The sequence below is a fragment of the Acipenser ruthenus genome, chromosome 12 (genome assembly GCF_902713425.1).
Source record: "Acipenser ruthenus chromosome 12, fAciRut3.2 maternal haplotype, whole genome shotgun sequence".
NCBI lineage: Eukaryota > Metazoa > Chordata > Actinopteri > Acipenseriformes > Acipenseridae > Acipenser > Acipenser ruthenus.
Genome location: NC_081200.1, coordinates 26,239,715 through 26,255,357, shown reverse-complemented (window position 1 = coordinate 26,255,357; position 15,643 = coordinate 26,239,715). Strand labels below are relative to the sequence as shown.

At 37.4% G+C, this 15,643-nt stretch overlaps 1 protein-coding gene across 9 annotated transcripts in view; it reads left to right on the top strand.

The window, feature by feature from the left end:
• The first annotated feature begins 9,632 nt into the window (after positions 1 to 9,632).
• Positions 9,633 to 15,643, top strand: part of LOC117417382 (leucine-rich repeat-containing protein 7-like) — a 343,846-nt gene continuing 337,835 nt past the window's right edge. For all 9 annotated transcript variants that reach the window (XM_059034716.1, XM_034029512.3, XM_034029519.3 and 6 more), the window contains exon 1: positions 9,633 to 9,929. The gene's annotated coding sequence lies outside the window, so the exon portion shown is untranslated. The remainder of the gene's footprint in view (positions 9,930 to 15,643) is intronic.

Here is a 15,643-nt window from a genome sequence, read left to right as displayed (position 1 = left end):
AGTCTGCAGGTACGATGCCAACCACTTATACCAGCCTCGGCCTAGCCTTGTTGGTCGCCTGGCCAGTAGGGTTTCAGAAACTATCCCTATATGATTTTTCTCCCCAAAAGGCCAGTGCAGCTTAAAGGTGTTGTCAACAGAAATAGCAGGAGCAGGTATGTAGGGGGGGTTGACAACCAAAAACTGTAGACAAACTGGACTGTAAGCAATTGAAACTAAAGTCTAAAATATAGAAAATTATATTTGAATGTAAAACAGAACATGATCGTTGTACATTGAATAAATAAATAAATAAATAAACCCATGTCTTTTTTTCAACAATATGTAATAATTATGTCTAATGTGCAGAATGACTCACATTGTAAACATGAATTGTGATGTGAAAACAGAGGTCATGCCTACAAACTAGTGAACTATGAAAAGCTAGTTCCCTTTTAGTGCAGGGAAAATAATTATCTGCTCATAATTAAAGTTGTTTTAAAAGCATCAGTTCTGATTTATCCAGTAGTGCTGGCTAATGATGCTGGTTCTAGAGACTGCTTCTTTACCAGATGGGTATCCTATAAGAATTGATAAATGTGTTCCAATCCCCAAGGTGTTAGTCACAATTAACAGCAGCAGCTGTGGGAACACCCTCATTCATTCAAATGTTGTTTGTAATACATCATGCTCAAAATCAGTCAAGGTTACAATCAAATATAATCCTTTGCTTTTATAGAAGGGCTTTTATATATGCAGTATATACAGTATATATATATATTCTCTTCCTTGTACTGTTCATTTTCTGTGGCCCCTCTTGTTTCTTAGCAACCGTAAAATAAAGTACTAGAAACCTCAGAAGTTAAATATTGTAACCTCATATCAATCCAACTCAGTGTTTTATATTCATAGTGAGATTTACAAAATTAATTCTGGTGATGGATGTTGCCAATGGCTTCTCTTTAAGAAAAATACAAAACTATAAAATATACTGTTTACATTGCTTGATACTAGTATTAGTATTACTACTACTACCAATAATATATATATATATATATATATATATATATATATATATATATATATATATATATATATATATATATATATATATATTACATATCCCTGTGCATTGCAGATGTGGTTCATAGCCTATAGAAAACCATTCTTCACTGTGACCTCAGCTATAGAGATCACTGTTTATCACGTTTACACAAATGCGTTGTAAATCAATTTCAGCCATGCAATGTAATTTGTCAGGCAATCTTAGTGTAATGAAGGTGACTTACAGCATTTCTGATACGTTATAGTCCTCTACACATATTCTCTTGTGTGTATAACCATGGAAAAACAGCAAAAATAAGGTGCAAATTTACCGGGCTAAACCTTTATAAGGAATAGGGGAAGCAGCTGGCTGTTTAATCACAGGAAAATAAGCTGTTGAAGGCATGAGGACAGTTTCAATCTGCAATGACCAATGAAGTACAAGATTAACTGAAGGCAAGGCTTACAAACAGATTTATTTAACCTACCAGATATCATGTTTTTAAATAGAAATACTTGTTTTATATTTTGCATTAATTTCTTCTTTACAATATTCTCCATTACACACACACACAAAAAACATGTTAATAACTGGGTTGTGCAGATACTCTGTTTTCTGAGTAATTTTCCCTTTAACACATATTTTTGTCATCAGGTGTTAAATGAAACCTATTAAAATGTGTTTCCCTCACATTCTAGTTAATAATACAACACAGGGTTAAAATATGCATTATCAACTACATTAGAACTGCTTTGCAACATAAAATAAATAAAAAACAATGTGTCATTTAAATGATATTGTAATTATACTGTTGCTTATTAGTACTCATCAGTCAGTGATTGGGACACATTGTGCATGATTGGCATCACTTGGAGAGAACTCTGTCAACTAAGTATTGAACCACACTTTGCAAATGGGCTTGTTGCATTGCAAAGTGCTGTAGTTAAATGAGTTCTAAAGTAGTCCATTTGATTTTTTTAAACGCACTCCCTACTTTGTATGCAAGAATTGTAATACTGCAGTGACATTAATTCAGATGGCCTACATTAATGATAACAAGACAAAAAAAATTTGAAATCTTGGGCTTAATCTCAACTTTTATTGCCCCCGATATACCCACATGTTAAAGGGTTATAAGGACACTATAGTGAAACAGCTAGCAAATGTTCTTTCAAAAAGTACACAACTACTGCAATGTCCCTTATAAAAGTTTACCACACCATTTTTACCATGCTTTGCAATGATTATACTATGCATTTACCATAATTTACCCTGTTTGCCAGTTTTTTTTTCTTATATGCTTTACTGTAGCTCTTTGTGCTTTACAATGCTTACCTGTGCTTTACCATGCCTTTGTAGCACCCGGGAGGGGCACTCATTCTTTTAGATCGGGGTGGGATCAGTCAGGCAGAATACTAGAAGGAAATAAAAAGACCACAACAGTATGCAAGGCAATGAACAACGATCGTTTTATTAAATACAGATGGTTAACTATATTTAACAAATAGGACAAGTCTAGAATACACAGTCACAGCAAGGGGTTTGCACTGTTCAATAAAAACAATAAAAAATAAATTATAATTAAAGAACACAGTGCAGTGCTGCTCAATACGATCACGGAGACTGGGCTTACTAAAAACAACAATAAAAGCAATCTCCGTCTCCAGCATTTTCAAAAAGAACGAAAAACGTAATGTTTAATAAGTATGAAAGAAATCTCACTAATAGCTTTTGCAACACAGTCAAAGGACGATTCTGTGTTGTTATTGAGAACATACATTTGTCCTGCTTACTATTAAAACAAACCTTCCATTGGACCTCCCTAATTTCACTGCAGATGTGTTGTACACATGTCCTTCTCTCACTTATCAAAGTATGAGATCATTTTACAAATCATTTTGCAAATGATTGTGTGTTTGTTTTTTTATTTATTTTCAAGAAGCAATAGCAAATAGCTTCACACTGTGATATATTGGAGAGGGACATATGTACAACACATCTGCAGTGAAATCAGGGAGGTCCAATGAAAGTTTTTTGTACTACTGTAGGTGCAAATCTGCATAAATAGCATATAATGATGTTGGGCTTACTGTAAATAAAAAAGCTACAGTAAAATGATCTAATACTTTTATATATGAGAGTTCTCAAAACTGTCTGATAGCTTTCAAATCTGTCTGATAGCTTGACCGCAGTTGCTGGCTGTGCATCCAACCTCCGCTCTAGACAAACCCAGGTTCACATTCACGACAAAATCCAATCTCTCCAATGAATGAAATCAGGAACTTTTATACCAGGTGCTCAGCTTCTTCAAATTATCCAATTGACAGCTATCTGGGCTCAGAACAGGAGAGCATCAACGTGCCGTGAGATCTGTGCTTAAACTACGAAAGCAATGTGCAATACAAAATAAATGTGCTTTAAAACAAGGTGATAAAATCAAAACAAACTAATATTAAAATCAAAGGTGATAAATCAAAATGTGATCACTACAAATTAAAATGTTAATAAAAAGTGCCTAAATAAAGTGACGTGGGTCGACCAGTAACATTTTCACTGTGCTTTATTACACTCTGCTGTGCTTTTACTATGGGAAACCTTTATTAGTGGTAGGCTGTCTTTAATTCTATAATGTTAAAAAATGACAAACAAACAACTTAAGAGTTCTCCCTTAAAAACAAAATAAGACTTGAGTAAATGCATTGAAAATATCTAGAAATAGATTTCATGACATTTATTTTTCAAAATGAGCTGTTTCACTAGACACTGGAGTCACACACATTCAAAATGACCTGCTTCACCATAGACATTGGAATCACATACATTTAAAATTAGCTGTTTCACTACAGACATTGGAATCACACACATTCTAAGGGTGATTTACATATTATTATTTATTTCTTAGCAGACACCCTTATCCAGGGCGACTTACAATTGTTACAAGATATCAGATTATTTTTACACATTATTTATTTATTTATTTTTACATACAATTACCCATTTATACAGTTGGGTTTTTACTGGAGCAATCTAGGTAAAGTAACTTGCTCAAGAGTACAAGAGTACACCAGCAGCTACTAAAGATATGTGTTGGTAAATGCAATAACAAATTACTAGATGTAAAACACAACCGAAACCCAAACTGCTAGTTTATAACCCGCCTGGATAAGCAACCCCCTGAGTTTTCACTTTGGAATACCCCTGAATTTCCTCAACCACCCTGTGACCAGGTAGCATTGGCAAGGAAACTCAGAGACCAGAATGTTGCCATTTACGCGCTCATACGTATTTATTACAAAGCAACACGGCAAACAACAAAACAAACGCAGTCTACCACACCGTTCCTTCATCATCACAATTCTAAACTAACACCCGTGATCACCTTTTTTATACACCTGTGGCTGGAGCCTAATTCATCATTTCATCATGTATTCAATTCACAGCTCCATTCCCACGTGTTTTTGCAGGGAGGACTTTAACCCCCTCCTTGCCACCCAATATTCCCCAAACACCTGTGCACCGGCAGGGCTTTCACTGGAGGAGCGGATGCGCTCGTTAACCGCGGGGTCAGGGGCGAGGGTATAAATAGGGGGCATGGCTTGAGTGATCTGTTCCTTTGTAGATGGTTAAATTACATAGCCGAGAAGGAGCCTGTATTGTGGAAACTAACCGTGAGTGTGTCTTGTCTGTGTCTTAACACTGTGTGTCTTTTGTGTTATTTTCTCACTAAAAGAATACTGAGCACGCTCCAGAGCTGCAGCCGCAGGGCAGCGAAAACCCGGACCTCAGCACTCACATTTCCACTGCAGGAACTGTCTTTGTTTGCACCACTAACACCAAAATCACGCACTGTCTAAATTGTGTCTGTTTTGTGTTTTATGTGGGTGACGAAACGGGACTTTTGGGTTACGGGTCAAACCTGTTGGATTATAAAACGGAGTGATACACGCCGCTGTACCACTTCCTACAGTGTTATTATTTGCAGGTTTGCCTTAAGGCTCTGGACATTTTCTGAATAAAATAAACACCCTTGCACCTGTACCAAACGTTGTTTGTGTAATTACTCTGCACTGCACTCACCTGCATGTATTCACCACTCTGCCACAGTGACATAATACATTTAATGTTGTTATTATTCTGGGTCAGGGCCTTCGTGGTCCTCAGATGGTTAAATAGGGTGATCAGATCTACCCTTGAGAAGAGTGAGGGTAAATGGCACAGGACACAGTCAAGTACAGTGCCCAAAGTCTCCATAGAACCTTCTCCTCACAGCTCTATCCTGACTGGAACATCCCATTCAGTCTTGGGACAAACTTGATAAGGCTGATAAGTCAGTGAGTAAGCCCTCTGTGCCACCTTTACATTGTGGAGACTGTTCACAGCAGGGTTTTTAATATAGAACAGCAAATACAGCCATTCCACAGCTATGCTAAAAAATTAGCTGGTTATATAACATCAGTTGCTGGCAGATATAAATATATTAAAGAGTACACAAGGGTATTTTGCATTACAGCAATCCCTGATTATATAATACGCAGGATATCTTCAAGACATTATGATTTACACAATTTATCAGATATACAGCTACGGCCAAAAGTTTTGCATCACCCTATAGAATAAATGAATTATGCTTCATAAAGTTGAATGAAACCTGCTGAATAATGTTATGTTAACATACTGAATTAACAAACCTGTTTGTAGTTTTCCATATATTTAACGAAACCTGACAAAAATTTAAAAATGTGACATTTTGAAATCCAACATTAAATATTGTATTACTATTATGGCTTCCGGTAGACTTTTGCGACATCATTTTGTAGTCTATTTGATTACATGACGTTAAATAAAATTTCTAAATTATGTTCACGTATATATATATATATATATATATATATATATATATATATATATCATCATCATCATCATCATCATCTTCAGCCTTTTTCAATCCACTGCTGGATGAAGCCCTCCCCAAGATTCTTCCACAAAAGCTTGTCTGCTGCATTCCTCATCCATGTTGCTCTTCTGTTGATTTCGCACATTTGGTTCTCCGTTGCCGAAACTAACTGTCCTAAATATAAGTAGTTATTGACTTTTTCAAGCTTGATCCCATTGACTCCAATTGCCTGTGGAGTGGTATATTTATTGAACATGATTTGAGTCTTCAGGTTCATTTTCAAACCTGCTTTGATGCTAGCCTTATGTAGTTATTGTATTCTTGTTCACTTTGCTGGGGATTCATCAACTATGTAAAAGCCTTTGACTCTGTTTACACAAGATCTGTATTAAGCTCTCTGAAAAAACAAGGAATTGAGAAAGTGTACAGAGACTTGATCAGCACCATACAGAAGCGAAAAAATCAAGATTAAAAAAGGAGTTTATAAAGGGAAAATAAGGGGCTGAAGATTAATGGAGCCTACTTGAATCACCTACCATACACAGTACAAATGTAAATGTAAAAAAAATCTAAAAGTATCAATAGGACTACAAATAACTAGTATGTATGGCAAGCCAAATGATCATTTAGAGATATCTCAAATTAATTTATAGATATCTTTAAATATTTTAAGATTTCTCTACATCATTTTAAGATATCTCAAAATAACGTCCTGTTCATTTAGAGATATCTCTAAATAATTTAGACATACCGACACCAGTATCTCCAAATGAACAGGGAGTTATTTAGAGAGATCTCTAAATGATTTAAAGATTTCTTCAAATGAACATGAAGTTATTTTAAGATATCTTAAAATGATTTAGATATATCTCTAAATGAATGGGAAGTTGTTACGAGGTATCTCTTAATGACAGTTTGGCGTACCATGCTAGCAAAACATTATTTAAAGATATCTGTAAATCAATTTGAGATATCTCTGTTTCAAAAATGAAATTAAGGTATCTTCAAAAGGGTTTATTTACAGAGACAGTATCTCATATTCCTTTAAAGATATCTGCAAAGGATTTACAGATATCTTTAAATATTTCAATATATCTTAGACAAAGAGGAGATGTGATACCTTTTATTGGACTAAACAATAATTAATCACAAACTTTCAAGACCTCAAAGGTCTCTTCTTCAGGTGAAAGTAGGAAAGAGAGATTGATGTTTACATTTAAACCTGTTACAGGTTACTATGGCAACTGTAACTGTATGCTATATACAATAGTACAGTTCATAACAAGATGATGGGATAGTATTGTAGCGTGTTGGTGCAAGAGGCAGAAAACAAAGGAGGACGCTTGGTTCTGGAAATGCTTTTTTATTTAAGCATGCTTTTCTCACACAGTCCACAGCTCTGTCAGATCTGCAGGTTACAACAGCGTGACACAGAATTCTGGGTCCAGACCATTATTATACTCTCCACCCCTTATGCAGAGCAGGGTACCAGAGTGCATGCACATCCCATTGGTCCTTAGCCGTACACTAGGACCAATGGGCACAGACAGACAACAGCCAATTGCAGGGGGGACACAGAATCCATGCACGCAGGCTATGATTACAGACACAGAGGTAACAATACAGCGGCGGGAAATACAGAACGAGGGGAACACAATTACAGCGGTTAATACAGATGGGAATTACAGTACAACAACACAAATGCACAGATCTCCACATTGCCCCCACCTTAGTCTCTTTTTGCCACCAAAAAGGGCGCAATGCCTGAGTGTCTGGTCCAGGGTTTGCAGGTGGACGCTGTTGTAACATACAGGTTGCTGCGGGCGAGCAGCACAAGGTGGTCGTTTGACCAAAAAAACAACCCCCTACCCCACAAATGACTGAGGCGCCTTGGGGTGCCATGCATAGTTGAGCAATGGAGGACACAGAGTCCTGATACTGAGCAGATACCCATCGCAAGTCGTAATTTCGCTGTTGTCGGACCCCGGCGGCTTGGAGCTGCTCCCGAGCAAAGGCACGATCACAGTCCAGGTGGTCCTGTAAGCGCTGGGCGTACTCCGTCACCGGTGGCTCACTTACCCCTGGTGGTTGCCCATATGGGATTGCAGTTAGCATGTGGACTCCTGCACAGCAGTGTGACATGCCAGTGGGATCAATGGCAAGTGGAGAGCCCACTCTCACATCAATGTAGCGTGCAAGAGGCTGAAAACAAAGGAGGACGCCTAACAGCTCTGTCAGCTCCACAGGTTACAACACAGTGACATAGAATGTTGGGTCCAACCCGTTTTTGTACCCTAGGCTCCGCCCCTTATGCAAAGCAGGGTACCAGAGTGCATGCACATTGGTCCGTAGCCGCATACTGGGAGCAATGGGCACAGACAAACAACAACCAATGAGGACAGACAAACAACAGCCAATCACAGGGGAGACACAGAAAACACCCAAGCATGCAAGGATTACAGACACAGAGGTAACAATGCAGCCGCGGAAAATACAGAATGAAGGGAACACAATTACAGCGATAATACAGGCGGGAATTACAGTACAACAATACAAATGCACAGATCGCTACAATATACCGTCAGAAATGTGGCCGGGCATCGTGTTAAGAGTCGATAAATCAGTTACATACACATTTTGTGTTGCTAGTTTTTGAAAAAAAGGCAGCCAGGATTGTGAGGATTGATCTGAGCTAGAGAACACCCTTTTAAAGGTGGCTTTTCTTATAATAATGTATCAGTTATTTTTATATAATATCCACATTGTTGGGGAAGTTACTTTTGAAAAGTAATCTGTCACAGTTACAAGTTAATTAAAAAATTGTAACTAGTTACAGTAAGTTATTACTTTGAAAAAAAAAACTGCTTACAGTTACTTCTCAGGCACAGTCTTAAAATATATTTAAGATATTTTTTTTTCAGTTTGGCGGCAGTTATTGAACCCAATTTTTAGCAAGATGATCTGACAAGCATGTTCATGTGACATTAAAATGTCTGACTTTCTGATTTTCATGTTATTAGCAGTAGACTTGTTTTTTTAATGTAACTACAAGTAACTACATAAAATGTAATCCATTACCTCTCTGCAAAAGGAAGCATTAGTTACAAGAAGTCATTGAAAAAATGTAATGCATTAATCCCTAACACTGTATATCCATTCAATCTAAACTACAGGGTTAGGCAGATTGTACTGTACGGTATATACTTTGATAACAGGGATGGTGTATGTAAGAAACTGTAACTTCTTTGCACCTACCATCCATGACATATAATATTATTAAAGACGGTGCTTGCTATTATACAACAGATTGAATACATCGTATTGATCATATACAGTACATTGCACATGTTTATTTTGGTAACACTTGTGTTTTCTGTTTTTCCCCCTCACAAAGATGTGTTACGTTATATATTCTTAAACATGATAGTATTTAATTATTGATGATAATTCAATACCAGTAGCTGTATAAATATCTGTATGTTTTTCCTTTATCTGTATCGCATTTTTCCTGGCTATTAATTACAGTGCACTGCAGTTACCTTATAATATGAGAATACCCATGGATTTGACTGTCAAAACAGAATCTTTTTACAGGCTGAATAGGAAGTCACTCATGCCCTAATGCCAATCCTCTGCATTTTAGAGGTGGAGACTCGCTACGGTGGAACCTGTGGGATTGACGCTGGGAATCCGCGGCTTGCTGCGATGCTTCTCATCTCCAAAGAGATTCAGTGTGAATCCCGGTAAAGAAAGGTAGCCAGGCTGAACCGGTCAGAACCTAGTTTCAAACTCTTATCATGCGTCGAATTGCACTTAAAATACATGTAATCCCAGAAGCGGCTACCAAGGGAAGACAGGCAGGCTGTACTGGTTTAATTTACATTTGAATCAGGTGCGTGTTTGCAATGTAGTGGATTTGGAAGAAGAAGAAGACGTCTCTCTCGCTCTCCTTCAGTTTCCTACATCGATCCTGGCAGTGCAACTCAAATGTAAGATCATCGCAAGATCACGGTAAGCAAACCAGTTTACGTTTAAAGTAATACATTGTAAGTATGTGCCAAGATCTTAAAGCATCCCCGTTACAATTCCATCATGTGTACGTACGGTCGGCATCTGCATTGAGCACAAGATAAACTGCATTCAGGTTCAGAGGTACAGCTGGGATTCACAAGAACAAGATGCAGTGTGCGTTTACAGTTAACGAAAATGAATGGTTTGAAGAATGGGGACTTGGTGGGTAATCTTGACACTAGCATAGTAGCATGCACTGCAATAGGTTACAATACAACACAATGAAGTTTTGGGTTCGACGTTCAGTTGTGTGCGTTGTGTTGCAAATTCCACACAGCATGTTGTATAAACAATGCAGACTCCAGTGTTTGCTGACACTGGTTTGGTACAGTAGATAGTTATAGACATGTATTGATTGTATTGTACTGTGATGTACCCCATTGCAGGGTGGCTGGCACGGATATTATTAACGGGTACATTCCCTAGTATACTAGTATACTACTAATGGCGAAATGTGTTGCCAAGTACAGGCTAGCACTACTACAGTGTTAGCGTTTACGGACAGGATACAGTATGTATTGTATTGTATCAATTTGGTTTTGAAGGCTAGAAAGCTAACAAATGAAGGCGGTAATTATGCATATGGGTACAGGTACAATATTGTTAAGATATGGGTACTATAGCAAGCTACAGTAGCTAAATAAAACATTTCAAGCAAATGTATAACTGCAGTGAATTACAACTAAACACGGGCAATTGTGGCTGCTTAGGTGGTTTAATGTTGAAGGTTTACTTGTATTACAAACTTTATGTAATTATCGCGCCTGTTGATATTTAATCATTCACTCTTCGATAACTTAATATTGCATAACCTAAATTGTGCTGTTTGACTTAAATGGAGGGCCATAATCTCAGCACGGTCTGATAAAAGTGGGAAATGCAGTACTTGAAATTGAACAGCCCTTTCCAAAGAACACTGCAAACATTTGGCACTTGTATCATAGCCTGCCAGAGATGAACGTAACTTGAATTTCTTAAGGGACTGTATTATTTTAATATATAATAAAGTGGGATAGTTGTATGACTTTGTTTTATATCGGTACATTATTCACTTCAATTCAGGCCACTGACTTCAGTTTGCAAAAACTCCAGGAGTTTCCACTGAGAGGAGTAGGCTTTTTTTGTTTCTTTTTTTTTTTTCAGGAATGCTTCTTCCTGCAACGAATGTAGCTAAATGTCACCGATGCGACGGTTACCATGCCGATCATCCAAAATCACGCGAGGACTTCAAATACCAGAAAAAACGATGTAACGTAAACAATCATTTGCTAAGTCGAAGTATAAAATTACCTAGACAAAATATTTTTCCGGTAAATTGTACGGTATACAGTACCAGGCTGTACCGGCTTGCTTTAACCTCTGTAGCATGCGTATGCAGCTGCCATACCTCCTCCCTACACGCTATCTCCAATCCAGTGTCTAGTAGTGATGTGAAGTATTTACCAACCTTACAGTTTTAACTTGTCAGCATTGCTCCCTGCATCTGGTCGTACGCTGGGGCTAATGCTGGTTAATTTAAACTACTTTTGTCAGGCAAGAGAGATTATTTGAGAGTTATAAATTATTACAAAAAACAAACAAACAAAAAAAACCCCTCAGTTAATCTGTTCTAGTTGCAGACCTGTGCTGGATTTGCCCTTGAATTTGTTTAGCTTGTCACCTTGACCAGAAATAGAATATATTTTTCTCTTCAACCCATTGGACATGGCAGTCAAATACAAGCATCCCATTGACTGTAAAATACCTTTTTCTATCTATCTATCTATCTATCTATCTATATTGCCTTGAAAAGTCTTCACACCCTTGAACATTTTTCATTCTGCTGCCTAAAAATACAATTCAAAATGCATTAAAGTAGGAGTTTGTTTCACTGATCTACACAATGTCATCTACACTTTCAAAAAGTCTTGATTGCATAAGTCTTCACACCCTTTGTCATAGCAAACCCAAATTAGCTCAGGTACAACAAACTGCCTTAACAAGGCACATAATAAGTTAAATAGAGCCCACCTGTGTCCATTCACAGTAGTTCAACTGATTTGAATACTCCTAGATGAAGAATCAAGCTGTTTCTGTTGTATGAAGTGAACTTGAAGCAAATGGCAAAACATGCTGAACAAGGAGCTGCCAAACTCCGAGATAAAGTTATTGAAAGGCACAGATTGGGGGAAGGCTATAAGAAACTTTCAGTGTCTTTGAATATGCCTTGGGGCACTGTCAGGTCCATCATTCTAAAGTGGAAACAATTTGGCACCACCAAGACACTGCCTCGATCAGGCTGTCCCTCCAAAGTCAGTAGCTGTGGCTTAAGGAAACTGCTGAGGGAGGTCACTGTGAGGCCTAAGATTACTTTAAAAGAACTACAGAGTTCTCTGGCTGAGAATGGGGAAAATGTTGACTGTTCAACAATTTCAAGAGTACTCCACAAACATGGCCTGTATGGGAGGGTGGCAAGAAGGAAGCCACTGCTGAAAAAAAGCCATACGATGTGCCACATAGCTTTTGCAAAGAAACACTTAGGGGACACTGCACGCATGTGGGAGAATGTTTTGTGGTCTGATGAGACCAAAGTGGAACATTTTGGTCTCAATGCTAAGCGATATGTGTGGCGTAAACCAAACACGGCACCTACTAACACCATCCCTACAGTAAAGCATGGTGGTGGCAGCATTATGTTTTGGGGATGCTTTGCAGCAGTGGGGACATGGAGGCTTGTGAAGATCGAGGGAAAGATGGATGGTGCAAAGTACAGGCAGATCCTAGAGGAAAACCTGTTCCAGTCTGCCAGAGACCTGGGACTGGGGAGAAGATTCACCTTTCAGCAGGACAATGATCCTAAGCACAAAGCAAAAGCAACAATGGAGTGGCTCAGCAAGAAGAAAGTGAATGTCCTCGAGTGGCCTAGTCAAAGCCCAGACCTGAATCCTATAGAAAATCTGTGGCAAGACTTGAAGACTGCAGTCCACAGACGATCCTCAGCCAACTTCAAAGAGCTTGAGCTATTATGCCAAGAAGAATGGGCAAAAACTGCACCACCCCGCTGTGCTAAGTTGGTAGACACTTATCCAAAATGACTCATGGCTGTTATTGCTGCAAAAGGGGCTTGCACCAAGTATTGACTCAAGGGGTGTGAAGACTTATGCAATCAAGACTTTTTTTTTTTTTTTTTTTATTACTTTTTGAATATTTCTATAATTGTTCTTTCACGTTGAAAGTGTAGATGATGTTGTGTAGATCAGTGAAACAAACTCCTACTTTAATGCATTTTGAATTGTATTTTTTAGGCAGCAGAATGTGAAACATGTTCAAGGGTGTAAAGACTTTTTCAAGGCGCTGTATATATATATATATATATATATATATATATATATATATATATATATATATATATAACACATTTATTTTTTGGTTTGCAAAATTGGACTACAGCTCATGTATATAATTGCATCCAGTTGAATGCAGTTGTCGGATACATTTGGACAAGTAGAGCAAAAGGTAGAATTAGTCATGTCATATACAAGTACTAGTCAGTGGGAGGATGGTGGGATCTGAAGTTTCTGCATGAGTAAAAAAAAAAAAACAACAACCTATGAATAGCAATCAGATTGTTAAGTGTTTGGCTTTTGTCTCAGCCCGTTGTTTTAGGAACACGTTGCAATTACATTGCACCCCCACAGCCAGACTCCATACATGCATATTTACAAAATAGTGTGTTCTAAGAGTTACAACAGAACTCTAAAAGAAACAAAGCATAGATTAACAAAGGTCTCTACTTTTTATCACTGAAGAGTTGATATAGTGTTTTAAGTTATGGAGTTCTTTCCTATACCGTCACATAGTTTAACCTTTGGTGCACTCTAGTTTATCATCAAACCAGCCCTGTTGAGAGTCCAGTTTGTCTACAACTCCCCCTACTCAAAGGTAGCATTTTTACCTTGCCCATTGAAACCTGCATGCAGTATGTCACGCTCGGACAAAAAGTTTATATGTGTTGTTCAGGGTGTTGTTTTACAGGATATGACTATGGACTTTTTTTATTGAATCTATACTAAAGATCACCAGTATTGAAGAACAATCTGTCTATATTGACCATTTTAATTAGATACTTTTATAGATTGTATTCCAAACTTATAGTTTTTTTGGGGGGAGGGGAGACCCTTGTGGTCTTTTTTTTATTCTGGCCTCAGTACAGGCATTCTAGCTTGCTCGGTCCCAAAGGTAAAATATGCTGGTGACGTTATTGAACATGACAGCTTTCTAAGTGTAGTAATGAAGGTATTAAGAACACATAATACAGGATAGAAAACAGATTACAAAAAAATAAATAAAAAAAAACATATAAAGCAAGTTCAAGTCCTGTCATTCTAGTTTGACTCTATAGCTTTACCTCAGAGTGATGCTTTCATGGAAATATTTGTACATGTTTTCACTGTAACACACTTATTGATTGTGCCACATTCACAAAGCAGCACAACCAGCTCAAGCAATGAAAAAGTAAACTGAAAATAAATTGTGTAATTGACTATTTTTTTTTAACAGTGTGCCTTATAGGAAGCAGTATGAGAATGTATTAAAACAAAGTGTTCAAGTAAAAATAAATAAATATAACTAAATGTATTTAGTGGCAGATATCTCTTAAGTGGCTACAGGTTTAGTGGTATGAACCAAACTGCAGCTGGTACACATTTGAACACTCCTTGTTGTTAAAATAGGATTAGCTTTCCTAGGATAGCAGAAAGTTGTTTGTATAATATACTGTAGTACATACAATGAAATCCTAGTCCCAGATTAGTATTATAGCTGATTATCTATAGATGTCATATATTATTTTGTGTTCAATAGAGCACATATGTTATTTTACTGTTTTATAGAATTGAAAGCGACTGTAAAGCCAGGATTTACATGCTGTTTGACAAGATACTAGAGGATCAAAGACTAATTAAGACGACACTGTCCTTTTTATAACAGTTTTTAAATGGTTTAAAAAGAAAAATGTTGTGATAAAGATAGGTATGTCTTTTTTCGCATTTTTAAAGTGTTTGCCTTCATTTCACACAGTGTTCGCAGTCTGATATTTGGTGCTATAAGGCTAGTAGCGCCATAACCTTCTAAACTAACACCAAGCAACACAGATGGAATGTGAAAGGAAAGCACACAATGTAAATGTTTTGTAGCATGTAAACTACCCAACACAGTCTGCTGAACAGCTCTTGTTGAAGTGTACGTAGGCATTGCCAGGCGAGGATACTCTGCCTAAAGTGCTGCTTAGCTGCTAAGAACACAGGAAGAGCGTCATGTAGTGGGCTTTTTTCATACTGTCTCTGGAGATCGTATTTAAATATGTAATGGTGTCAAATAAACTTATTCAACCCTTTAACATACCAAACATTAGCTTGTGCCCACTGAATTATGCTAATTGAGCTGCTAGCTGGTGGTCACGATATCAAGGTTTATGAGAATATACAGGAGCCCTGCATCCAGTACTGTTTTTTTAACTACTCAATAGGGATTTGTTATTTTTGCTTCTAAATAAAATGATTTGGTAGTTTGCTGGGAACCATACTGGCCATTATGGGAAGCTTGTGATTACATAAATAAATATTCCTTCTGCTACAATCATAATACATACAAACAATTAGTGCTTTATTTTGCAT